Source organism: Aquarana catesbeiana, linkage group LG09 (genome assembly GCF_042186555.1).
Source record: "Aquarana catesbeiana isolate 2022-GZ linkage group LG09, ASM4218655v1, whole genome shotgun sequence".
NCBI lineage: Eukaryota > Metazoa > Chordata > Amphibia > Anura > Ranidae > Aquarana > Aquarana catesbeiana.
Window position 1 is genome coordinate 203,058,783 of NC_133332.1, and position 26,900 is coordinate 203,085,682.

Sequence of the window (26,900 nt, forward strand, 5' to 3'; positions counted from 1 at the left end):
CGCTTGTCTTTGTACTCCTCATCTGGTTGCCGCCACACACGCGGCACCATCTGAACCAAATAATTTTATCTTGGTCTCATCAGACTAAAGGACATGGTACCAGTAATCCATGTCCTTAGTCTGCTTGTCTTCAGCAAACTGTTTGTGGGCTTTCTTGTGCATTATCTTTAGAAGAGGCTTCCTTCTGGGGCGACAGCCATGCAGACCAATTTGATGCAGTGTGCGGCATATGGTCTGAGCACTGACATGCTGACCCCCCCACCCCTTCAACCTCTGCAGCAATGCTGGCAGCACTCATACATCTATTTCCCAAAGACAGCCTCTGGATATGACGCTGAGCACGTGCACCAAACTTCTTTGGTCGACCATGGCGAGGCCTGTTCTGAGTGGAACCTGTCCTGTTAAACCGCTGTATGGTCTTGACCACCGTGCTGCGGCTCAGTTTCAGGGTCTTGGCAATCTGGCAATCTTGGCAATAGCCTAGGCCATCTTTATACAGAGCAACAATTCTTTTTTTTCAGATCCTAAGAGAGTTCTTTGCCATGAGGTGCCATGTTGAACTTCCAGTGACCAGTATCAGAGAGTGACAGCGATAACACCAAATTTAACACACCTGCTCCCCATTCACATCTGAGACATTGTAACACTAATGAGTCACATGACACCAGGGAGGGAATGTCCAATTTGGACATTTTCACTTAGGGGTGTACTCACTTCTGTTGCCAACTGTTTAGACATTAATGGCTGTGTGTTGAGTTATTTTGATAGGACAGCAAATTTACACTGTTATACAAGCTGTACACTCACTACTTTACATTGTAGCAAAGTGTAATTTCTTCAGTGTTGTCACATGAAAAGATATAATAAAATATTTACAAAAATGTAAGGGGTGTACTCACTTTTGTTAGATACTGTAGTTTATATAGCACCATCAATCAATAAAGCAGATTGGGTCAAGTGAAGGGAAAGTTAAAGTAGTGTTAGATCTGTTAAAAAAAAAAAAAGTAGAGTTAGGCTGGTCATATATGGTCGCATTTCGAAAGAATTTTCTTTTGAAAACCAGAATTTACATGCGTTTTGTGATCCGATGATGCCACCATTGATTTCGAAATTCGGCCAACCAAGCCTTCAATTTCACCTCATGTTGCTACAGAAAAGAATTTTCGTGGCTGGGAATCTTCTTTCCCGGAATGTTCTTTTCTTGCACATGTGCATTTCTTTTTCGATTACATTTCTCGCACAATTCTCTCATCATTGATTAGAAAATCATTTGTTTTTCAAAAAATTTCCAACACGTCCGATTACTCAAATTTGATTGCCGCACAAAAATCGGCTGTTGCTGCAGCCCACTAATGGTGCAAAATACGAACAAAAATTCTTAGATAAGATTTTTCGAAAGAAAATTCTTTCGAAAGTCGATCCCTGTATGGCCTGCCTTAGGCTTTAAACCACACCCAATATTCAGCCCAAAGTGGCCAGGCCTGATACCGCCCGGGCGCCCAACATTTCCAGTTGCAAGGTTGGGAGCTTTTATAAACTACTTTCTTGGTTCCTATCCATGCATACTTACCAACTGTCCTGAATTTCCCGGGACATTTCCGGGATTTAGACTATTTTCACGATATTATTGTTTCCCGGGAAATGTTCCGAGAAATCCGTTTTTTTACAATTTTCCAGACGACGCCACCTGCTGCCGCTAGAGGTCTGCGGCTGGCGGAGACATTGTCTCCGCCGGCCGCCATTTTTAAGAAGACCAGGAACACGGCTGGGCAGCTAGAAGGAGCTCCTGTGTCGTCGTCCACCCTCTGCCCCACTCCGCCCCGCTGCCGGTGTTATGGAAAGGGGCGGGGGTTCTACTAGGACACCTGATGTAAGGGGGGCTCCACTGGGGACACCTGATGTAAGGGGGGCTTCGCTGGGGACACCTGATGTAAGGGGGGCTCCGCTGGTGACACCTGATGTAAGGGGGGCACCGCTGGGAACATCTGATGTAAGGGGGGGCTCCGCTGGAGACACTTGATGTAAGGGGGGCACCGCTGGGGACATCTGATGGAAGGGGGGCTCCGCTGGGGACATCTGATGGAAGGGGGGGCTCCGCTGGGGAAACCTGATGTAAGGGGGCTCCGCTGGGGACACCTGATGTAAGGGGGGCTCCGCTGGGGACATCTGATGTAAGGGGGGGCTCCGCTGGGGACATCTGATGTAAGGGGGGCTCCGCTGGGGACACCTGATGTAAGGGGGGGTCCGCTGGGGACACCTGATGGAAGGGGGGCTCCGCTGGGGACACCTGATGTAAGGGGGGCTCCGCTGGGGACACCTGATGTAAGGGGGGGCTCCGCTGGGGACACCTGATGTAAGGGGGGCTCCGCTGTGGACACCTGATGTAAGGGGGGGCTCCGCTGGGGACATCTGATGTAAGGGGGGCTCCGCTGAGGACATCTGATGTAAGGGGGGCCCTGCTGGGGACATCTGATGTAAGGGGGGGGTTCCGCTGGGGACATCTGATGTCAGTAGGGCCCTGCTGGGGACATCTGATGTAAGGGAGGGCTCCGCTGGGGACATCTGATGTAAGGGGGGCTCCGCTGGGGACATCTAATGCAAGGACGGACTCTGCTGGGACACCTGTTGCAAGGACGGACTCTGCTGGGGGCACCTGATGTAAGGACAGACTCTGCTGGGGATACCTGATGCAAGGAAGGACTCTGCTGGTGGCAGGCGACATAGCAGGTGACACGCTCAGGGATCCCACTGATTCGGCATTATGGTGAGTTGAATGATTTCATTTTATATTACAATGTAATAATAGAAATAATGCACTTCAATCATCCTGACACCATAACAACCATGGTGCCAGGATGATTGAAGTGCTAACACCAGGTATTTGGAGTATCTTTATCTGCTGATTGTTAAACTTTCTGGAATACACATATTTCTATTGTTGTGTACCTCCCCATCCCTTATTCATCTCAGGCTCTAACCACACCCCATTTGAGCCACACCCATTTAAGACACACCCACTATTTTGCGTAAACCACGCCCATTTTTCCCGCGCATGTCACATTTTTACTTTCCCCCTGTGCCACAACTACAAATGCATGCCCCCGCCCCCTAATTATAATAAGACTCCGCCTACAGCCAAAAAAGTGTCCCTAAATTTTTTTTTCAATGTTGGCAACTATGCATATGTAGGCTGCAATGGATAAGCACCAGGAAAGTACAATTACAGAAATGTAAGCATTCAATTTTTCGGTATGTCATCATAAAACTTCATAAAATTCCCTTCTATGAGGAGATTATCTCTTCCCTCGTTGGTGTAACACTGAGATACGCCCCCCTGCTTGTATAGAACGCCCACAGCGCCTTCCCCACAGATTCCTTCAACACAAGAAAAACTCCTCCCCCTGGTTGTGGTCGGGATGACGAGAGCGGAGATGGAGGCAATGACGCATGCGTAGTCTAATCCTGGCTCTACGCATGCCCAGTACTATCTCTCCTGCCTGTCTAAGTATTGCGCAGGCGTAGGATCGCATGACGCGGCTGGCGTAGTGAGTCATTGCACATGCGCTGTAGGCGCTCCTCGGTTTGGCCTGGCGCGCTCCCTCCTCGCTTGCAGTGTGAGGTGGATTCAATGAGTGGCCGGCGGGGGAGCTGAGAGCGAGGCCCGACCCCAAGGGACAGGTAATGGGGGGGTTCCGCTGCCTTGAAGGTTAGCGAATCTCGAGCTTTATGGCATGACCCTTTCAGATTCTCCCTCTGGGTTATTAGTACTCTGTGTCGGCGTTGTCTCGGCGTTGTCTCGGCCCTTAGCACGCTCTTTGGTATTGGGGCCCTTTATTCTCTCGAAGAGTTCATTGGGCCCTTTATGTATATGCTATAGATTCTGGAAGTCCATAGACATCTCTGAGGTCTTACCTGTGTGTTCTGAGAGTGCCTGGTATCTTCTGAGGGACTGTTTCTGTTCTGGGTATCTGTGGGGGCCCATCTCTGCAGGGAGGGCTCTGTGGGTTCCTTGGAGGGCTCTGTGGGTTTCTTGGGGGGCCCATCTCTGCAGGGAGGGCTCTGTGGGTTCCTGGGGGGGGGGGGCTTCTCTGCAGGGAGGGCTCTGTGGGTTCCTTGGGGGGGGGGGCCTTCTCTGCAGGGAGGGCTCTGTGGGTTCCTTGGAGGGCTCTGTGGGTTTCTTGGGGGGCCCATCTTTGCAGGGAGGGCTCTGTGGGTTCCTTGGAGGGCTCTGTGGGTTTCTTGGGGGGCCCATCTCTGCAGGGAGGGCTCTGTGGGTTCCTGGGGGGGGGGGCTTCTCTGCAGGGAGGGCTCTGTGGGTTCCTTGGGGGGGGGGGGGGCCCTTCTCTGCAGGGAGGGCTCTGTGGGTTCCTTGGGGGGGGGGCCCTTCTCTGCAGGGAGGGCTCTGTGGGTTCCTTGGGGGGGGGCCCTTCTCTGCAGGGAGGGCTCTGTGGGTTCCTTGGGGGGGGGGGGCCCTTCTCTGCAGGGAGGGCTCTGTGGGTTCCTTGGGGGGGGGGGCCCTTCTCTGCAGGGAGGGCTCTGTGGGTTCCTTGGGGGGGGGGCCTTCTCTGCAGGGAGGGCTCTGTGGGTTCCTTGGGGGGGGGGGCCTTCTCTGCAGGGAGGGCTCTGTGGGTTCCTTGGGGGGGCCTTCTCTGCAGGGAGGGCTCTGTGGGTTCCTTGGGGGGGGGGGCCCTTCTCTGCAGGGAGGGCTCTGTGGGTTCCTTGGGGGGGGGGGCCCTTCTCTGCAGGGAGGGCTCTGTGGGTTCCTTGGGGGGGGGGCCCTTCTCTGCAGGGAGGGCTCTGTGGGTTCCTTGGGGGGGGGGGCCCTTCTCTGCAGGGAGGGCTCTGTGGGTTCCTTGGGGGGGGGGGCCCTTCTCTGCAGGGAGGGCTCTGTGGGTTCCTTGGGGGGGGGGCCCTTCTCTGCAGGGAGGGCTCTGTGGGTTCCTTGGGGGGGGGGGGGGGCCTTCTCTGCAGGGAGGGCTCTGTGGGTTCCTTGGGGGGGGGGGCCCTTCTCTGCAGGGAGGGCTCTGTGGGTTCCTTGGGGGGGGGGGCCCTTCTCTGCAGGGAGGGCTCTGTGGGTTCCTTGGGGGGGGGGGGCCCTTCTCTGCAGGGAGGGCTCTGTGGGTTCCTTGGGGGGGGGGGCCCTTCTCTGCAGGGAGGGCTCTGTGGGTTCCTTGGGGGGGGGGGGGCCTTCTCTGCAGGGAGGGCTCTGTGGGTTCCTTGGGGGGGGGGGGGCCTTCTCTGCAGGGAGGGCTCTGTGGGTTCCTTGGGGGGGGGGGCCTTCTCTGCAGGGAGGGCTCTGTGGGTTCCTTGGGGGGGGGGCCCTTCTCTGCAGGGAGGGCTCTGTGGGTTCCTTGGGGGGGGGGGGGGCATCCTTGCAGGGGGGGGGTTCTTTGGGGGGCCCATCCTTGCAGGGAGGGCTCTATGGGTTCCTTGGGGGGCCCATCCTTGCAGGGAGGGCTCTATGGGTTCTAACATTGTATATGCTGCAGTAACAGCAGTGCTCTTTTAATCAGTTGTGCAACTTTTTCAGAAAAATATGAAAAGCTTCTCTGTTAGCATTATGGTTGCCCTCAAAGCGCCTATTGTATCTATAAGACTATATACCTTTTACCCAGGGCTACTTTTCTCAGAACAGGTGGAGAAACGCAACCCCCCCCCTCGCTACAGAGTCCAGCACTTTTACAGGCTGATTCCCCATCCAACACTGCATCTGCCTTGTCCCCACTGTGAGAGCCGAGGGGAAAGCTGTCTGTGTAAATACGGACTTCTATGTTTACAAGTGACGGTGGGGAGCGGAGGAAGAGAGCCAGAGGTGACAGAGTTCCGCCGCCTCCTGGTTGAAAAAAGCCCTGGATGCTAGGGCCACATGAAATGCCCTGGCGGGCTGGATTGGGGCCTTGTGTTTGACACATTTGCTCTAAGACTTTAATTGACAGGTAAGAGGGTAGTTTCTTTATAACCTTTAACCGCAGGTTCACACTGACAGCATGATTGATATCGTGCGATTTAAGCTGAACTTGCACGATTTCATACCTGCATGTTAGTCTGATTTTGGGGGCGATTTGAGAGACATCTGTGCAGATTCCTGCAGAGATGTCTATACAAATCGCACCCTGAAGTTGCCAAAAGTAGTACAGAGACTACTTTTGGCGTGGTGCAGCAGAGTCAGCGTTGCACTGATTTGGATGGTGCAAATTGCATGCCAAATGGCATCAATGTGAACCTAGGCTAAATGTTTCCTATTAGTGTTGTCCACCATCACAGCATAATGTTTTCATATAGCCTGGTCAGTAAATTGTTTTTTCTTTTCCTCCTTAAATGGTGAGACCAACATCCTAGAGTTTGGAAACCTTACCACAGTGCAATTAATGCTGAGAGCAAAGCTGCAATTTGCAAATATTGTGAGAAGAAATATTCTTTTCCCAAGGCGTCTTTCAGGACAGCACCTGAGAGATAGCGACTCCACCCACCGGAAACACCTTCTTCCTCCAAACTTTAAAGGGAGGCTCCTCCCTACCATACCTCAGTTTTTGTGTTTCCTTCGGCCCGGAGGGAACATCTTTTTGAGGGGGAGTCAGGTTCTCTCAGGTGCTCCTGGGGGACGGGGCTTCCTTTCTTTTTTTCCTCCTTCAGGAGACCCGCTGTCCTCCCGGCCTACCCAAGCCTCGGCAGCGGTAGCAATCGGGCTCCTCTTCCCCTCCTGGTGCTCGGTGAGAGCCGTAGACCCGGTGATCCGTGCGGTCGTAGGAGCGGCGGTGCGCGTGCGCCGCCGCCATGTTTTTTGGCCGGCAGGCGCGGCGGAAGTGACAGGACGAGGTCACTGGGTCAGCAGAAGCGTCATTTCCGGCGTGGATGCAAGGGGGGAGGAGGGAGGACAGGAACTGGCGCCTACTTCTGCTTCCTGTCCGGTGCAGATGCACTATGGGAGTCCGGAAGCGGCATATAAAGCCACAAGTGAGGAGCTGCACACCAGACATGGAGGACTCAGCGTCTGCAGTGGTGGGGACAGGCACAGGCGCCAGTAAAGCTCAGGTAGGAGCAGCAGTTTAAGTCTGCCTTTCTTCCTTTTCCTGGGTTTGGTCTATTTTTTCTTTTTTCTCTACCCCCTAGTGGCAAGGGGCCTGTCTGGGCACTAGAGGCTGACTGGTTTCTTCTTAGTGCACCTGTGGGTGATTCTTGTGTAGCTGAGACCGGGTCTCACTAAAAGGTCCCCTGGTTTTTTTCCCTTTTTTGTTTTTCTCTCACAGGCTAAAAGCTCTGACCCAAAAAAGAGATGTCCTTCTTGCAGGGCCAAAATGGGAGAAAATTGGAAAAAAATCTTATGCAGTACATGCATCACTTCTTTAGTTAAGGAGGAATTAGCTTCAGTTTGTGATGACCTGGTTGCCTCTGTAAAGAAGGAACTATACGCCACGATTCAGACTTTTCGTGACTCTTTAGTCAATCCAGCTGCTAGTCAGCCATCCACTTCTGAGGCTTCCCAGGGTTCTATTTCTATCCCCATGGTAGAAGCTTTACCTGAAGGCCCCTCTATCAGGGAGGAGCAGTCCCCTACTCCTTCCGTTAAAGATTCGGAGGAGGAGGGTGAGGAAGCGGAGGTGGCTCCATCCAAATTTAAGCTTTCCCTAGAGGAGGTAGACGGACTCCTTAAGGCTATCCATGTTACACTTGGCTTAAGTGAGGAAAAGAAGGAGTTATCTCTTCATGACCGCATGTATGCAGGGTTAAATGAGCCTAAGGGGCGAACATTTCCAGTTCATTCGGTCATTTCTGACGCCATTACTAAAGAATGGCAAGATCCAGAAAAAAAAACCTTTTTTTCCAGAGCCCACAAAAGGCGCTTCCCTTTTGAGGAGGACCCTTCTGCGGTGTGGAATAAGGTGCCCAGGTTGGATGCGGCCTTTTCACAGGTCTCAAGATCCACAGACCTGTCTTTTGAAGACATGGGTGTTCTAAGGGATCCAATGGACAAGAAGGTTTCTGGTAACAAATGCTCCTCGAGATCCAATAAGGGCCCTGGCCATGAAATCCTCTCTGGAGGAACTGATGCAACAGGGCGTAGTAATCCCAGTGCCACCAGAAGAATGGCACGAGGGCTTCTATTCACATGTCTTCCTGGTAAAAAAACCAACAAGAAGATTTTGTTTAATTCTCAATTTAAAGCCACTAAACAGAGCCATCAAATACAGAAGGTTCAAGATGGACTCAATTTTCACCGCCAGAAATCTTCTGACTCCAGGTTGTTTCATGGCGTCAGTGGATCTAAAGAATGCATACCTGCATATTCCAATCTCATCCCAGTCCCAGAGGTTTCTCAGGTTGGCGGTAAGGTTGGAAGGCAGAATTCAGCATCTGCAATTCAGAGCCCTACCCTTCGGGCTATCATCCGCACCCCGAATTTTCACCAAAGTAATGGCAGAGGCCCTAGCTCTGCTGCGTCTTCAGGGAATCACAGTAATTCCTTACTTAGACGATCTGCTATTTTTCGCCCCCTCAAGAGAGGAATTGAGGAGCAATTTAAGCAGAGCATGCAGCTATCTGGAGTCTCTAGGTTGGATCCTAAATCTCCAAAAATCTTCCCTGGAACCATCTCAGGAGATTCGGTTTCTAGGGTATATAATAAATTCGGTAAGCCAAAGAATTTTTCTTCCTTCAGAGAAGAAAGGAAAAATCCAGGATACAGTGTCTTTCTTACAGACCAACCAGCAGCTGACGGTAAGATTGGTCATGTCAGCCCTGGGTGTTCTGACTTCGTCAATGCCAGCTGTTCAGTGGGCAAGACTACACTTCAGACATCTGCAGGCTTTTCTTCTGAGATCTTGGGATCACAATTTGGAATCCCTAGACTCAGAGGTAAGAGTTCCAACCCAAGTGAAGAGGTCACTATGGTGGTGGAAAAGGCAGGATATCCTATCGGAGGGGTTAGTCTGGGCCTTTCCAATCGAAAAAAGGCTTACAACCGATGCCAGTTCCTGGGGTTGGGGAGCCCATCTAGAAAAGGGTTTCACTCAGGGAAACTGGTCCAGGAAAGAGGCGACCAAGTCTTCAAACTGGAGAGAGCTCAAGGCGATCGACTTGGCTCTGAAGTCATTTGCTCAGGGGCTCCAGGCCCAGCATGTTCAAATACTAACAGACAATGCCACGGCCGTGGCTTATATAAACGGGCAGGGAGGTACAAGGAGCAAATCGCTGCAAGTACTAGCCATGAGCATTCTCCGTTGGGCAGAAGGACACTTGCTGTCTTTATCAGCAGTCCATCTAAAGGGATCCCTGAATGGGGTGGCGGATTTCCTGAGCAGAAACCCCATTCAGGAAGCAGAATGGTCGCTGAACCCAGAGGTTTTCGCTATGATTGTTGAGAAGTGGGGGCTGCCAGAGGTGGACCTGTTCGCCTCAAAGGAGAATGCCTTGGTTCCGCGATTTTTTTTCCCTAAGCAATCACGACGGGTCTCTAGGAACAGATGCCTTGGCGTATCCATGGAGATTCCATCTCTGCTACGCTTTCCCCCCATTCCAGTTAATTCCCTTAGTATTAAGAAAAATTCAAAGGGAAACGGTACCGGTTATCCTAATCACGCCTTTTTGGCCAAGAAGGGCTTGGTTTTCAACCGTTCTGAAAATGGCGGTCAGGCCTTATTGGCATCTGCCCCTCAGGCACGATTTACTATTTCAGGGGCCAGTAAATCACCCAGAGGTAGCCACTTTGGCGCTCACAGCCTGGTGTCTGAAGAGCAGCTCTTAAGGAGCAAAGGTTTTTCCAACCGGTTAATCTCAACGCTATTATCCAGTAGGAAAAGGGTGACTAGAAATATCTATTCCAAAGTCTGGAAGGTTTACAATACATGGTGTAATTCATCTGCCCAGGACCCAGGGAGTCTTGTTTCCATTCTGGAATTTTTACAGGTTGGTGCTGACAAGGGACTAGCAGTTAGTACCTTGAAGGTACAGGTGGCTGTGCTAGCAGTGTTCCTAGAAAGATCTGTGGCCTCAGATCCGTTGGTAACCAGATTTTTCAGATCCCTTACGAGATCCAGACCAGCACCACTTAAGTTGTTTCCCAAATGGGATCTGTCGATAGTCCTCCAGTCTCTAACAAGGAGTCCTTTTGAACCTTTGGAAGAAGTGCCACTCAGATATCTCACTTTTAAGTCTGTGTTTCTGATTGCCATGGTCTCTGCACGCAGGATCAGTGAGCTTAATGCTTTATCAGTTAAGGAACCCTATTTATCTATCTTCCCAGATAGGGTTATACTTAGAACAGATCAGAAATTCTTACCAAAGGTAGCTTCAGTACAGAATCGTGTTCAGGACATTGTACTTCCAACCTTCTGCCCCAACCCAGTAGGGGAGAAGGAGACTTGTTTTCACATGTTGGATGTTAGAAGAGTTTTGTTATGTTACTTGGAAAGGACAAAGCTCTTTAGACATTCAGATTCTGTTTGTGCTATTTTCGGGCAACAGGAAAGGTTGCCAGGCTTCTAAAATCTCTTTAGCAAGGTGGCTGAAGCTAGCCATTTCAGAGGCTTATTCGCATGCAGGTGTGTCTCCTCCAGCAGGAATTTCTGCACACTCAACAAGAGCATTAGCGGCCACTTGGGCAGAGAGAGCTGGTGCCACCCCTGAACAAATCTGCAAGGCGGCAGCATGGTCGAGTTTTCACACATTCGTGAAACATTGCAGGCTGGACCTCACATCTGCTAATGATCAGGCGTTTGGCAGAAAGGTCCTGCAAGCTGTTGTCCCGCCCTAAGGGGGTAAGTCTCTGTTATCCTCTCAGGTGCTGTCCTGAAAGACGCCTTGGGAAAAACCAAGTTAGACTTACCGGTAACTTGTTTTCCAGAAGTCTTTTAGGACAGCAACATCCCGCCCTATTGTATTGTATATACTATGCTGTGACTAACGTATGTGTTTGTGTTCCAGCCGGGGCCGGAGGTCTTCTCTACTACAACTGAGGTATGGTAGGGAGGCGCCTCCCTTTAAAGTTTGGAGGAAGAAGGTGTTTCCTGTTTCCGGTGGGTGGAGTCGCTATCTCTCAGGTGCTGTCCTGAAAGACTTCTGGAAAACAAGTTACCGGTAAGTCTAACTTGGTTTTTCCAAATGTCACAAGGATGACAAAACACATCCTGGCATGCCAGAGATGCCCTGAAGACATTAAAAATATGGACTAAAGTGAGGACCAGGATGAAAGTTTTTTTAGTAGGGTTTCCCTCCAGAATTCTCATTCCAGAAACACTTTCTGCTGCTTCTGGGTCATCATAAAGTGTTTTTTCACCAGCAGTATCTTCAAGTAAGGAAGTATTACAAAACATTGGCTATCTAATATACACAATACTTTGATAGAGACAATGACACCTGAAAATCAAAATGATTTTGATTTGTAAGAACTACTCCACACAGAACAGGAAAAAGTTTTCTCATGGCTTCAAAATAACCAGACGTTTTTACATCACTTGTCCAATCCCTGTTGTAAATGGAGCTGGGCGATTTTCTCTCAAAAAAAAAAAAAAAAATCTATTTAAAAAAAAAAAAAAAAACTTGATTCACGATTTGAATCGAGTTTCTTTCTTTTTTTTGGACACCGCGCCGGTCCTGAGGAGCTGCAGGCAGGAGTTTTTAGGCAAGGTGCGGCTTCGGCCTAGTCCGCGGTGTCCAGCCTCGCGGACTAGGCCCAAGCCGCGGCTTCACCCAAAAACTTCTGCCCGCAGCTCCTCAGGACCGGCGCGTTGTCCGCGCTGGTCCTGGTGAAAAAAATTGATTTGCTGAAATTTTGAATCGATCTGACCTCTCAACTCGATTCAAGATTCAAATCGATTTTTGGACTCGGGACGGTAAAGAAAAAAGTGCAAATTTGCTCTCTGAAGTTACATACAGTGGGAAAAATAATTATTTGATTCCCTGCAGATTTTGTAAGTTTGCTCACTTACTAAGAAATGAAGGGTCTATAATTGTTATCATGAGTGTATTTTAAAGTGGAAGTAAACTACCATCTCTTGCTTTTACCTATAGGTAAGCCTGATTATAGGCTTGCCTATAGGTAGTGTAAATATCTCCTAAACGTGCACCATTTAGTGTACATGCAGTCAGTGACATCACTGGCACATACACTCTAAAGGAACGGCCACCCGTGTCATTTCTTCAGAGCCCTATGCCGTGAACAGCGGCTCCCGCACACATGCGCAGTAATGACATTGTGGCTTCGGACCAGACACAGAGCCGGAATCTGCAAACCAAGACAGTTGAAAATGAGAGCGCCTGCAGCACTTACATCTCGGCACTGGAGAAACTTTGTTTTAGCCCTGGTTCACACTGACAGCGGGAATGAAATCTGAACTCGCACGATTTTATTCCCGCATGTCAGTATTGATTTTGGGGGTGATTTCAGAGACATCTGTGCAGGTTTCTGCAATCTGAAATCTCACCCCAGAATCGCCAAGAGTAGTACAGAAACTACTCTTGGGAATCTGTGTGGCATCGCACAGATTCTGATGTGACAATTGCTGGCGATTTGGCATGTGATTTGACACGTCAAATCGCATCAATGTGAACCAAGGTAAGTTTATTATATGCGAGTATGCCTTTACCTTGCATGTACAAAAAACATGTCCAGGGCTTTACAACTACTTTAAATGATAGAGACAGAATATCAACCAAAAATTCAGAAAACACACAATACAAATGTTATAAAATAAGTTGCAGTTCAGCGAGTGAAATAAGTACTTGATCCCCAAGCAAAACACGACTTAGTACTTGGTGAAAAAACCCTTGTTGGTAAGCACAGAGTAAGACGTTTTTTGTAGATGGTGACCAGGTTTGCACACATCTCAGGAGCCACTACTTTGTTGTCTTGGCAGTATGCTTTGGGTCATTGTCATGCTGGAACTGACCCATCCATGACGAGTAATACCATGATACAGTGTTTTGGCTAAGGGAAGAAGGTTCTCATCCAAGTTTTTACAATACATGGCCCCGTCCATCGGCTTCCCAGTGACACAAAGTCGGCCTGTTCCTTTAGCAGAGAAACAGTCCCAAAGCATAATGTTTACACCACCGTGTTTGACTGTAGGGATGGTGTGCTTACGGTCATAGTCAGCATTTTTTGAGTTGATGCCAAAGAGCTCAATTTTTGGTCTTGTCTGACCACAGCACTTTCTCCCATTGCATTTCTGAATCATTTAGAAATGTTCATTGGTAAACTTCAGACGGGCCTGTACATGTGCCTTCTTGAGGAGGGGGATTTGCCGTGTTTGGAGGAAGAAAAATGCTGACTATGACCCTAAGAACACCATCCCTACAGACAAGCATGGAGGTGGAAACATTCTGCTTTGGGGCTGTTTCTCTGCTAAAGGTACAGGCCAACTTTGCCGCATGGTGGGGCCAATGGACGGGGGCCATGTATTGTAAAATCTTGGATTAGAAACCTTCTTCCCTCTGGCAGAACACTAAAGATGGGTCATGGATGGGTCTTCCAGCATGACAATGACTCAAAACATACCGCCAAGGCAACAAAGGAGTGGCTCAAGAAGAAGCACATTAAGGTCATGGAGTGACCTAGCCAAACTCCAGACCTTAACCCTATAGGAAATTTATGGAGGGAGCTGAAACTCCTTTTTTTTTTTTTTTTTTTTTTTAACAAAGGTGCTTTATTGTCATAAAGGGTAATTTCAGTATACCAGTGGACACAGTACATAACACTACATATGAATTAGACATTACCTACAGAAATCGGACTGGTGCGGGCAGGGTACAGATGACAGTTCAATAAGTACTAATACATAGTAAGGAGGATAAATCGCCACATCTGTATCCCCCTTCCATCCCGACAGTAATCTTATAGATACGTTATTGGCAGGTATTAGGAGGATATCTATGGAGCCCAAACTTTCTCAAATTTCCATGGACAGCCCCTGTTCACATAGGTAATCTTATACATGGGGATGGCAGCCTCAATCTGTGCTTCCCAGGCGGGGAGTGATGGGGGAGAGGAGTCAATCCATTTTTAGGAGGACTTCCTTCTTGCCATAAAAGAGAAGATAGGAGGTGAGTAGTTTTAGATGGTGAGATCGTTGCTCATCATCATGAACAGTAGGGCAAGTTCAGGAGAGGCTGGAATGGACATCTGCAATCCTAGAATTGATTTCACTAAACACTGTTACCCAGTAGGTCGCTATGATGGGGCAGTCCCAGAACATGTGAAAGAAAGTACCAATTTGAGGTTTGCATTTGGGGCACATGGGGTCCCTATCTGGAAAGATACGATGGAGTCTCTGAGAAGTATAATAGATCCTGTGGAGGAACTTAACCTGAATTAATTTATCTTTGGCTGCTATTACTAGTTTAGGGCCATAGTCAAGACAGTCCTCCCAACCTTCTTTATCTAATGATGGTATATCTCCATGCCACATTTCTCATAGTTTCTCTATCCTGGGGGAGTCCTTACCTAGGAGTGCACTATACAGGTTAGAAAGGGGTTTAGTAAGGTCTCCAGGAATCAGTAGTTCCTCGATGGGATCGGCTTGGAGGGGTTTTTGAGGGAACTAGGCCATTAGCTGCATGCCTGAGTTGTAAGTTTCTAAATCTCATCCATTAGGGTAGTTGGTAAGTAGTCATTATCTCTGAGAGAGGCATCAACTCGCCCCGGGGCATTACGTGCCTCAGAGTTGTGATACCATAGCGGGCCCAAACCTGCGGATCCGGGATGGTGTGGAAATGTGTCAACGATGGGTTTCCCCAAAGTGGGTGTTCAGGGCACCATTGACCCGGTTTCAAGTAACATCGCCTGGCAGCCACCCAGACCCTCCACGTCGCCTGTGTAGGTCCTGGGATCTCTTGATACGCCCCTGGGCCTCTGTAGGGAAGGTTGGGAAGATCAGCCAGCGAGCCCAAACAGTTGGCCTTAAGGCAGACTGCAGCATTGGACCTGGAGCTCTGAAACCACCAGTGGACCGAGACAAGCATCGCAGCCCAGACGTAGAGTTGAAAATTTGGGAGGGCCAGGCCCCCCTGATGGGCAGGCAGCCAGACGGTGGAGCGTGCCAACCTAGGAGTCCTGCCACCCCAGATGAAGGAACCCACACAGCGATCAGTCTCCCCAAAGAATGAGACAGGGACCCATACAGGGCAGTTTCTAAATAGGTAGTTAAATTTGGGCCGTATCATCTTAAGGAGGTTGATAGGTCCCAGAAGATTTAGTGGAAGGTTTGCCCATGCAGCGCATTTTGTACATAAGGTATTCATGACCGGCGTTAAATTCTTCTCTATATAGTCAGAGGGATTTTTCGTCATCAAGACCCCAAGGTATCTGAATTCCTCCACCCACTGTAATGGTGAGGAAGGGACCCCCGATGCAGCACCATCATCAATTACGAACAGTACCAATTTAGTCCAGTTAATTTTAATACCTGAGATCCCCCCCAAAATCGTCAAAGATTCTTAGGGCAGCTAGTAGTGAGGGACCGGCATCGTTCAGATATAGGAGCGCGTCATTGGCGTACAGGGACAGCCGCTCTTCCAACATACCCACCCGCAGGCCCAGGACATCCGGAGCACTCCTAATCGAAATTGCCAGGGGCTCCAGTGCCAGGGCAAACAGGCTGGGGGAGAGTGGGCATCCCTGCCTCGTGCCGCGAAACAAATTAAATGGATCTGATACCCAATTATTTGTACGAACTCGGGCTCTGGGTGCATGGAATAGTAGCCGAATGCCATGGATGAACTTGGGGCCAAACCCAAATTTGTGTAATACCTCCCACAGGTAGGTCCATTCAACCGAGTCAAATGCCCTCTCGGCATCCAGGGAGGCAATGACTCTGGTACCCGGGTTGTCATGTGGTACAGTAAGATTCAAGAAAAGGTGCCGGATATTTGTCGGTTCCTTTGCCTGGCATAAACCCGGTCTGATCTATTCCGATTAGGTCTTCTATATCATGGGACAGGCGGATGGCCAAGACCTTAGCAAAGATTGGCATCAACATTAAGTAAGGATATGGGCCTGTATGATGCACAATCCAGAGGATCCTTGCCAGGCTTGAGAACCAACACGATTACTGCCTCATTCATCAAATCGGGTAAAGCCTCCAGTGTTGCAAACTTAGTCAGGAGTGAAGTTAATTAGGGGCCCAGAAGTTCAGTAAAGTTTGAGTAAAACTCGGATGGCAGGCCGTCCGCCCCTATGGAGGTGACCCATAGCTATCTCCTCAAGTGTAATATCTGCCTCAAGGCCCTCTCTAGCCTCCTCAGACAGTACAGGGATAGATAGTGGGTCAAGAAAGGAAGAGAGGGCCGGTTCAGTAATATCGGCCTGGGAGGAATATACTTCTTCAAAATATTCCCTAAAACGGTTGTTGATACTATTGGGCGCAGTGAGTAATAGGCCTGAGCTGTCCCTGATAGAGCCTATGGGAGTTGACGGTATGCTACCCTTAGCCAGCCATGCCAGAAGTTTCCCATTCTTCCCACCATGCTCAAAGACACGGGCCGAATATGAGAGCCAAGCTGAAACTCTTGAGTTGCCAAGAGACCCTAAGGATTTAGAGAAGCTCTGTAAAGAAGAGTGGACCAAAATCCCTCCTTAGCTGTGTGCAAACCTGGTAATCGACTACAAGAAATGTCTTAGCTCTGCTTGCTAACAAGGGTTTCTCTACCAAGTATGAAGTAATGTTTTACTTGGGATCAAATACTTATTTTACTCATTGAACTGCATTATGCTTTGGGGCTGTTTCTCTGCTAAAGGTACAGACCGACTTTGCTGCATTGAGGGGCCAATGTACGGGGTCATATTTAATCTTGGATGATGGGTCTTCCAGTATGACAATGACCCAAAACATACCGCCAAGGAAGCAAAGGCGTGGCTCAAGAACAAGCACATTAAAGTCATGGAGTAGCCTAGCCAATCTCCTGACCTTTAATCCTATGGAACATTTTATGGAGGGAGCTGAAACTTCGAGTTACCGAACGACGGCCAAGGAACCTTAAAGTTTAAGTTCACCGTTACAGAAAATCTGTAAGGTTAACTTACACTGGACCCCAATCAACCCCCCCCCCTCCCCCCCAAAATCCCGCTAACCTGGAGTCCGGCGTTCACCCGTTCTGACAGATTGCATATATTGAAATCCCCCGCGGCTTTCTTTCCTCTTCGCCTGCGGTGACAGGACGGGCTACGCGGGTTCTGATTGGTCGGCGTCACCAACTTCGGGAAACGTCTTACCTCTGTGCTTGCCAACAAGGGTTTCTCTACCAAGTCATGTTTTTCTTGGAGATCAATACTTATTTTACTCACTGTACTGCAACTCCATTTATAGCATTTGTATCTTGTGTTTTCTGGATTTTTGGTTGATATTCTGTCTCTATCATTTAAAATGCACACATGATAAAAATTATAGACCTTCAATTTCTTTGTAAGCGGGCAAACTTACTTTTCCCCACTCCAAGTTCCTCGGAGCCAATCTCCTCGGGGGGTGGGGGTGTGGGGGGGGGGGGGGGGGTCCATAGATTACTGAGGGCCTATGCTTGATTAGAGATCTGTTTTTTTGGGGGGGAGACATTGGAGGTCTATTTGTGGGTATTATTTTTTTTTTTTTAGGTTGCAGGGACAGCTGTATGGGTTCCTGGGGGCCCATGTGTGCTGGCAGAGCTGTGTGGGTTCCTGTGGGGCCCATGCGTGCTTGCAGAGCTGTGGGTTCCTGGGGGCCCATGCGTGCTGGCAGAGCTGTGTGGGTTCCTGGGGGCCCATGCGTGCTGGCAGAGCTGTGTGGGTTCCTGGGGGCCCATGCGTGCTGGCAGAGCTGTGTGGGTTCCTGGGGGCCCATGCGTGCTGGCAGAGCTGTGTGGGTTCCTGGGGGCCCATGCGTGCTGGCAGAGCTGTGTGGGTTCCTGGGGGCCCATGCGTGCTGGCAGAGCTGTGTGGGTTCCTGGGGGCCCATGCGTGCTGGCAGAGCTGTGTGGGTTCCTGGGGGCCCATGCGTGCTGGCAGAGCTGTGTGGGTTCCTGGGGGCCCATGCGTGCTGGCAGAGCTGTGTGGGTTCCTGGGGGCCCATGCGTGCTGGCAGACCTGTGTGGGTTCCTGGGGGCCCATGCGTGCTGGCAGTGCTGGCAGTGCTGTGTGGGTTCCTGGGGGCCCATGCGTGCTGGCAGTGCTGTGTGGGTTCCTGGGGGCCAATCCCTGCTGGAAGAGCGCTGTAGGTTACATCAAGATATATGCTTCAGTAACAGTAGTGCTTCTTTGAACACACAAATTCTAATAGTAGATGTAAACCTTTTTTGTGGAATTTTGTTCTTTATACATCTATAGCTAAATTCCTTGGGCTCCATCTCCGCAGGGAGCTAGCAATAGGTTCGGGAGGCCCTCTCTGCAGGGCAATCCTTGTAGGTTACTGAGGCCACTCCCTGCATTAAGATAAATAGCCTTCTGTGTGTAACAGGCCTATCTTTGTCCAGCGATATCCACGAGTCCCTCGGCCGTCAAAGACTCTCCTTCCTGATTGGCTCAGACACAGCAGTGGCACCATTGGCTCCAGCTGCTGTCAATTAAAGTCAGTTAGCCAAACGACAGCTCCATGTCTGAATGGGGACATGGAGCTGCAGCTTGGCTCGGGTGCCCCCATAGTAAGCTGCTTGCTGTGAGGGCACTCGACAGGAGGGAGGTGCCAGGAGCAGCAAAGAGGGACCCGAGAAGAGGATGATCTGGGCTGCACTGTGCTTATCCACTACACAGAGCAGATAACTATAACGTGTTTTTTTTTTTTTTTTTTTTAACTAGACTTTACAATCTCTTTAAGTGCAATCCTCATTGTGAGAACATTTATAAATGCAGAAGACGGTAAAGAAAATGTGAAACTTTGCTCTGTGCAAGGACATATCAGTATGTTCCTTGGGGCCCATCACTGCAGGGGATCCCTATAGATTTCTAAGGGACTTGATTAGAAATTTTTTTTTCTTTTTCCCATGCATCATGGGACATAGAGTCAGGCTAATATTCATTATCTGCTGGGTTATACTTCATCAGGTGAATGAAAACTGCTAGACCAGAGGTCTTCTGACAGGAAGTGATCCCCTATATAACCCCGCCCATACAGGAAGCACTTCAGTTTTTTACCAGTGTCTGCAAGGTGGATGGCACGGTTTGTTTGAGCTCTCAAAGCGCTAGGTCTCTAGTACCACTAACGGTTCCAAAAATGAATCAAGGGATTGACCGATTGGATCCATTTGATACAGGCTTTTATGTTTGGCTAAATTGTACCCGAGCCTCGCAAAGAAGACTATAGATCTTGTGAGGTTTTGCCTGTAACGTCGCCTTCGGGCGCTGGACCCTGCAGAGTGTAAATCCTGGACACTACAGCGCTAAGGCATTTCCTGCAGGGTGTTGTACAGGTGGACCCTAAACATGAAAGGGTACCCAGTCCTTGAAGGTCCAAGTGACAGGAACCCGCCATGAAGGGTGAAGATTGGGTCCTTGGTTTGTAAGTGGCTCTGCGCCTGGACGGGTAAGTGAAACCCTTTTATTATTGTGGGGTGTCCCAGTGATTGTAACAATCAGTCAAGCTAGCTAAAGGCTGGACACCTGTGTGCGGTGACAATATAAGGGGGAGTTCTGGGCTAGCTGTGGGTGTTTGCAAAGTACCTTTTTTTTTTTTTTTTTTTTTTAACCTGTATGATGGCGCACGACGGTGGGCACAGCAGTTTGGTGGCCATGTAAAGGATTTCGCGCAAACACATAAAGTGAAAATTCAATATGTAGCGATAAATCAAATGGTGCAAATCCAATAAAGAAATGTCCAATAATAGTGAAAAGTGTGAACTTCTAATTTCCTATAGGACACTTTGATGAAAAATTAGCTGGATGATGTATTTTCACATACAATCAATGATTAGATGGTTTCCTTCCCTTAAAACAAGTCTCCCATTGCCCTTACCTTAAAGGGCTTAAAATAAAGCCTTGATGTAGATACAGGTGATGGTCTGGGAGTAGTTGGAGTGTGTCCCCTGGTGGTGGTTCCTGGTGTGTTGGTGTTAAGGATGCTTCTAGTCAGGAGCGATTCCGAATCCTGGGCTCCGGTCCAACCAAGTGGGGAAAAAGAGAAGGGACAAGGAGGCTTCCGATGGTGTAGTTTGTTAAAAATGATTTATGTTACCAAAAAAACTTTCCAAACACTGGGTAAAAAGCGATACACACTGTGGATACAGTGTGCAGCGGTGACAGGTAAAGATGGCGGCGGGACGCCGTCACCTGGTACAAAGCTTCCGGTTCACATTGACAGCTTCTGGGTGAGAGCAGTGTGTAATGCCGTGTGGGATGGTTGACGGGATCCTGCGCGTTGCGTCACGTGACCTCGTGACTTCATCGGGGTCACGTGACGCAACGCGCAGGATCCCGTCAACCATCCCACACGGCATTACACACTGCTCTCACCCAGAAGCTGTCAATGTGAACCGGAAGCTTTGTACCAGGTGACGGCGTCCCGCCGCCATCTTTACCTGTCACCGCTGCACACTGTATCCACAGTGTGTATCGCTTTTTACCCAGTGTTTGGAAAGTTTTTTTGGTAAAATAAAAATCATTTTTAACGAACTACACCATCGGAAGCCTCCTTGTCCCTTCTCTTTTTCCCCACTTGGTTGGACCGGAGCCCAGGATTCGGAATCGCTCCTGACTAGAAGCATCCTTAACACCAACACACCAGGAACCACCACCAGGGGACACACTCCAACTACTCCCAGACCATCACCTGTATCTACATCAAGGCTTTATTTTAAGCCCTTTAAGGTAAGGGCAATGGGAGACTTGTTTTAAGGGAAGGAAACCATCTAATCATTGATTATATGTGAAAATACATCATCCAGCTAATTTTTCATCAGTGTCCTATAGGAAATTAGAAGTTCACACTTTTCACTATTATTGGACATTTCTTTATTGGATTTGCACCATTTATTTGATTTATCGCTATATATTGAATTTTCACTTTATGTGTTTGCGCGAAATCCTTTTCATACAGTTTACTATTATGGTGATTCAGTGAGCACTATTTGATTTTGCAGCATCACTCTTATGGTTTTATACACATTCTACTGATTCAACGCATTTATATAGTAGCGCAGAGGTCCCATCACTTAATTTTTAGTTTGGTGGCCATGGCGCACACGGCTTCGCAGCACATGCGCTGTATCCTTTGTCTGGGTGCACGAAAATTTGCATTGCACGTGAATACAGTCACTCCCGCTCGCTGGGACCGCGCACATGCGTGCGCACCCATGCATAGAGCGTACTGGCGCACACCCAGCTGCGCAGACCAAGCATGTGGTGCTTCGAGAAAGCAGCTGTGGGACACAGAGCAGGCTCTGAACAAACACTTGCAGTGGTTCATTTTTCCTTACCTGGATCACACGAGTCACCAGGTGTTGTCTGGCTAAAGCTGCTTAGCAGGATTGTTGCATAGGGCCTTGGTGAGCCCTATTAAAGGGTCTCCCTTCTGAGGTCTTTTAATTACACCCAAGTACTCTTTGTTTGCAGGCATTGAATGTCTTCCAAAAAGAGGAGCGGGACTAACGCCACAGGGAAGGGCACACCTACGTCATCAGTAGTTCCTGATGAAAATAGTTGTCTCCCTAGTGTTGTATCCCCTGAAAGACCAAAGGCTCCTGGGCAATCTGAGTCACTAAGGATGAATTGTCCTCAGCCGGGTTAGAGCACAGGATTACCGGCATGATTGCCTCCACCCCGCAGGGTGGCAGGAAGCGTGACAGATTCCTATCCCGGAGTCTCCTCGTCTGGAACAGGAATGGGTTGAGGATGGAGTGCCCGGCTGGTGAGTCTGCTTCTGAGCAATCTGAACAAGAAGATAACCACTCGATGTCTGCCTCTCAATCATAGAGGTTTTTGATCCTGACTCTGACCGAAATGGTTTCTTCTGCCTTTAAGTTGTCTCTTGCAGAGGTGACTGAGCCCCCCTAGTCCTCTTTGGGATCTCTCAGACCTTTTCAGGTCACACAGATTTTCCCGCTACACCCCCTGTTGGAACGGGGGTGTATGCTGATTGGGAACATCCTGACAGGACTTTTTTGCCTCCTAAAAGGTTTTCCCTTTTTAAATCCCATGGATGAAAAGTTTGTTAAAAAAATGGAGCTTGCCAGCCGTAGATGCAGCAGTCTCTTCCTTAACCCTTTCATGACTAAGCCTATTTTTGACATTTGGTGTTTACAAGTTTAAAATCCGTATGTGCAGCGGTGTTTTAAACGCAACTTTTTGGGAAAAGGGACACTTTCATGAATTAAAAAAAAAACGAAACAGTAAAGTTAGCCCAATTTTTTTTGTATAATGTGAAAGATGTTACGCCGAGTAAATAGATACCAAACATGTCATGCTTTATAATTGCATGCACTCGTGGAATGGCGACAAACTACGGTACCTAAAAATCTCCTTAGGCGACGCTTTAAATTTTTTTTTACGGTTACCAGGTTAGAGTTACAGAGGAGGTCTAGTGCTAGAATTATTGCTTTCACTCTGACGATCGCGGTAATGCCTCACGTGTGATTTGAACACCGTTTACATATGCGGGCACGACTTCCGTATGCGTTTTCTTTGCTGCGCGAGCTTGCGGCGATGGGGGCGCTTTAAAAAATTTTTTTATTTATTTTAATTTATAATTGTATTTTTTTTTTATTTATTTATTTATTTTTTTGTTTAATTTTGATTAGTTTTATTGCTGTCACAAGGAATGTAAACGTCCCTTGTGACTGTAATAGGTGGTGACAGGTACTCTTTATGGAGGGATCGGGGGTCTAAAAGGCCCCCGATCCCTCCTTTGCACTTCAAAGTATTCAGATCGCCATTTTCGGCAAATCTGAATACTGTGTATTTTTTTAAAACCGGCGCCATTGGCAGCGAGTAAACGGGAAATTACGTCGCTTCTGTGTTTACAATGAGCAGACTGGAACGAAGCCGCTTACGGCTTCATTCCAGTCTGTCCCTAGCCACCAGAGGTGGCGGATTGTCCTTCAGGCCTCCCGGTGGAACGGGAGGCCCGGTAAGAGCGGCCTCATCAGTTATTGCTGGAAAGCCGATCGCCGGCTCTAAAAAACAGTACCAGGATGATGCCTGCGTACTCGGCTTTTGTATAACCCCAAAAGCCGAGTACGCACATCTGCGTACGCTCGGTGGGAAGGGGTTAAACAAGAACTTGTCTGGTAGATAATGCACAGGGCTTGAAAGACCCTGTTGACAAGAAATTGGAATTTATTATTAAAAGCTTCCTTTTCCTTGGCAGTTGAGCTATTCAGCCAGCTGTTGCAGCAATTGGTATTTGCCAGTCAGTAAAGGATCAGGTCAAACGGCCTGGTAGGCCTAACCAGGAGGATGATCTGCCTGAAAGTAAGACAGATATTCCTCAAGCGCTGTGTTTTGCTGTTGATGCTTTAAAGGATTCAGTACAGTAGGTTTCTCATCTGGTTCTCTTGTCTGTACATATGCGCAGACTTCTATGGCTTAAGAACTGGTCAGCCAAGCTTCCTTGTAAAAAGTTATTGGCTGGTTTCCCATTTAATGGGGAACGTTTATTCGGTGATCACTTGGACAAATATATCCAAAAGATTTCCAGAGGGAAGAGTTCTCTACTTCCTGGGAAGAAAAGCACAAAAGTTTTAAAAACCCAGGGACTGTTTCCCCAAATGTCTCCACGTCATGGCGGTTCTGCCGCCAACAGTGCTCTAGGGCCAGTATAGGTCCTAAGTCCAAAATTCTTCTAAAACCAACACCAAGCCCTCCTTTTGAGGTGACGCCCCCACTCCATTGGGTGGGGGGAAGGCTGCTGCACTTTGCAGACATTTGGAAAACAACAATTCAGGACGAGTGGGTAACCTCAATTATATCTCGCGGTTACAAGCTGGAGTTAGGAGGGGGGCCCCCTCAGAGGTTTTTAAGATCCAGCGTTCCCTCGGGTCCTCCAAAAAGAAACTTATTGCTTCAGGCACTACATCTAGTACATCAAGGAGTGATTGTAGAGGTTCCAGTATATGAAAGGGGCACAGGGTTTTACTCAAACCTATTTCCGGTTCAGAAACCAAACTGGGACACAAGGCCCATTTTGGACCTAAGATCCCTGAACAAGTATCTTTTGATACAGTCCTTTCGGATGGAGTTTGAACACTCAGTAGTAACCTCACTCCAGAGGGGAGACTTTTTAGTCTCCGTCGATATAAAGGACGCGTACCTATCTTTCAGCTTCATCTGACGTTCCTACGTTTAGAGGAGTAGAGGAATGTCATTTTCAGTTTGTGGCTCTACCCTTCAGGCTTGCTACAGCTCCCTGGGTGTTCACAAAGGTCCTAGCACCAGTACTGGGTTGCTTAAGGGGCCAAGGGATCCTGGTGCTCTGGTATCTGGACGACCTCCTGCTCAGAGATCACTCAGTACAGGCTCTAAGCATAATATACACAGTGAGGTATTTGAAAAGCTTAGGCTGGATCATAAATACCGAAAAGTCAGCCTTGAGACCAGCTCAAAGTCTAAGATATTTAGGTCTGATTCTAAACACGGCCCAAGCAAGTGTTCTTGCCACCCGTAAGGATCTATGCCCTGAAGGATCAGGTGCGTCAGATAAGGGGCACCAGACAACCCTCCGTTCGGCTCTGTATGAGCCTTCTAGGGAGGATGGTATCCTCCTTCGAGGCGAGGCCCTATGCCCAGTTCCATTCCAGGCCTTTACAACAAGACATCTTGTTGGCTTGGAACAGAGGAAGAAAAGCCCTGGATTATCCAATGTGCTTATCTCCTCAGCCATGCTTAAGCCTAAAGTGGTGGTTGCATGATCAGAACCTGCGAAAAGGAAAATCCTTTCTCCCGGTAACTTGGAGAGTACTGACTACAGATGCCAGTCTCAGGCTGGGGAGCGACCCTAGAGGGGCTCACAGCTCAGGGGAAATGGTCAGGGATAGAACAGACCCTGCCCATCAACGCCCTAGAATTATGGGTGGTACGTCTGGCCATACGGTCCTGGACGGTGGAGCTTCAGGACCATCAGGGTTCAGTCCGACAATGCCACGGCAGTGGCCTATATAAACCACCAAGACGGTACCAGGAGTCGTTCAGCTCTGAAGGAGGTGAACTACATACTAGCCTGGGCAGAGGGACATGTGCCAGTAATATCGGCAGTCCATATGCCGGGTGCAGAGAACTGGAAGGCAGATTATCTCAGCAGATCTGCCTGGGGGAATGGTCCCTACATCGAGGTGTTCCTGGAAATTTGCCAACGTTGGGGGTGGCCAGAGGTCGACCTATTGGCATCCAGGTTCAACAAGCTACAGCAGTTTGTGTCTCGAACAAGAGATTCTCTGGCAATTGGAGCATATGCTCTGATAGTTCCATGGAGCCAGTACTCCCCAGTTTATGCTGTCCCTCTCCTTCCACATTTGTTGCGCAGGATTCGGAGAGAGGGGGTTCCAGTCATTCTGATGGTACCAGCCTGGCCCAGAAGGCCCTGGTTCCCGAAGATTGTGAGACTAAGAATAGACGGGCCATGGACGCTTCCACGCTGCCCCGATCTACTGTCTCAAGGTCCTATATTCCACCCCAATTTACAGTCTCTAAATTTGACGGCATGGCTATTGAAGCCAGGGTGTTAAAGGACCGTGGCATCTCGGGACCAGTGGTGTCTACTCTAGTGAATGCTAGAAAAGCTGTCACTAGGAAGATTTATCATAAGGTCTGGAAGACTTATATTGCTTGGTGTGAAGCCAGAAAATGGCATCCTCGGAAATATGTGATTTCGGAGTATTCTCCCTTCTTCTACAGTCAGCTGTGGAAATCAAATTGGCTTTGAGTACAATCAGAGGTTAAATTTCGGCCCTATCAGTATTTTTCCAAAGGCCTTTAGCCTCCCATTCACTGATCCGAACCCCTTTATGCAAGGGGCAACTTGCTTGCGTCTGCCCATTAGGTCACTTATGTGTCCTTGGGACCTGAACTTGGTGCTGTCCGTGTTACAGAAACAACCATTTGACCCTATTGAGGAAATTCCATTAGACTTGCTGTCACGCAAGCTAGCCTTCCTGACGGCTATCGCCTCGGCTAGACGGGTGTTGGAGTTAGCGGCGCTTTCATGCAGGGAACCGTACTTGATCCTTCACCATGACGGACGTGTTACGACCTGTTCCATCCTTTTTGCCAAAAGTGTTTGCGCCTTTCATTTAAATCAGGACATTATTTTGCCTTTTTTCTCTCCGCCTCGCTCGGCGGAAGAGAGGCGACTGCATTCTTTGGACGTTGTCTGGGCAGTCAAGGTTTATTTGTCTAGATCTGCGGAGACTCCTTTTTTGTTTTACCAAAAGGACCCAAGAAGGGGCAAGTAGCTTCCAAAGCTTCCATTGCCAATTGAGTCCATCAATTGGTCATTCAGGCCTACGGTCTGAAACATAAAGCTCCTCCCTTTAGGGTGAGAGCTCATTCTACCAGGGGTGCAGGAACTTCCTGGGCTTTTTGCCATCAGCTATCTGTGGTTCAGATTTGTAAGGCTGCTACCTGGTCTTCAGTGCATATGTTCACAAAATTTTTATCAGGTGGATGTTCGAGCAGCTGAGGATTTGGCTTTCGGCCACAGTGTACTGCGAGGCTGCTGTATAAGTTCTTGTGGCTATTGTTTGGCAGGGTGTCTCCCTCCCCTCAAAGCTATTGCTCTGGGACGTCCCAGCAGGTAGTAAATATTAGCCTGACTCTGTGTCCCATGATGTATGAAAAAGAAAATAAGATTTTTACGTCATACTTACCTGTAAATTCCTTTTGAGTACATCATGGGACAGAGATCCCTTCCGTCTTTTTTTTTTTTTTTTTTTTGAGGATTCGGTGCTTGCTACAAAACTGAAGTACTTCCTGTATGGGAGGGGTTATATAGGGGATCACTTCCTGTCTGAAGACCTTT

General features: G+C 48.8%; 1 protein-coding gene across 5 annotated transcripts in view; it reads left to right on the forward strand.

Annotated features, from left to right (window-relative positions):
- The first annotated feature begins 3,519 nt into the window (after positions 1–3,519).
- Positions 3,520–26,900, forward strand: part of WDR5 (WD repeat domain 5) — an 81,971-nt gene continuing 58,590 nt past the window's right edge. For 2 of the 5 annotated variants that reach the window (XM_073599588.1, XM_073599590.1), the window contains exons 1-2: positions 3,520–3,678; positions 5,631–5,936. The gene's annotated coding sequence lies outside the window, so the exon portion shown is untranslated. The remainder of the gene's footprint in view (positions 3,679–5,630; positions 5,937–26,900) is intronic. The other 3 variants (XM_073599589.1, XM_073599587.1, XM_073599586.1) reach the window with 3 other exon arrangements.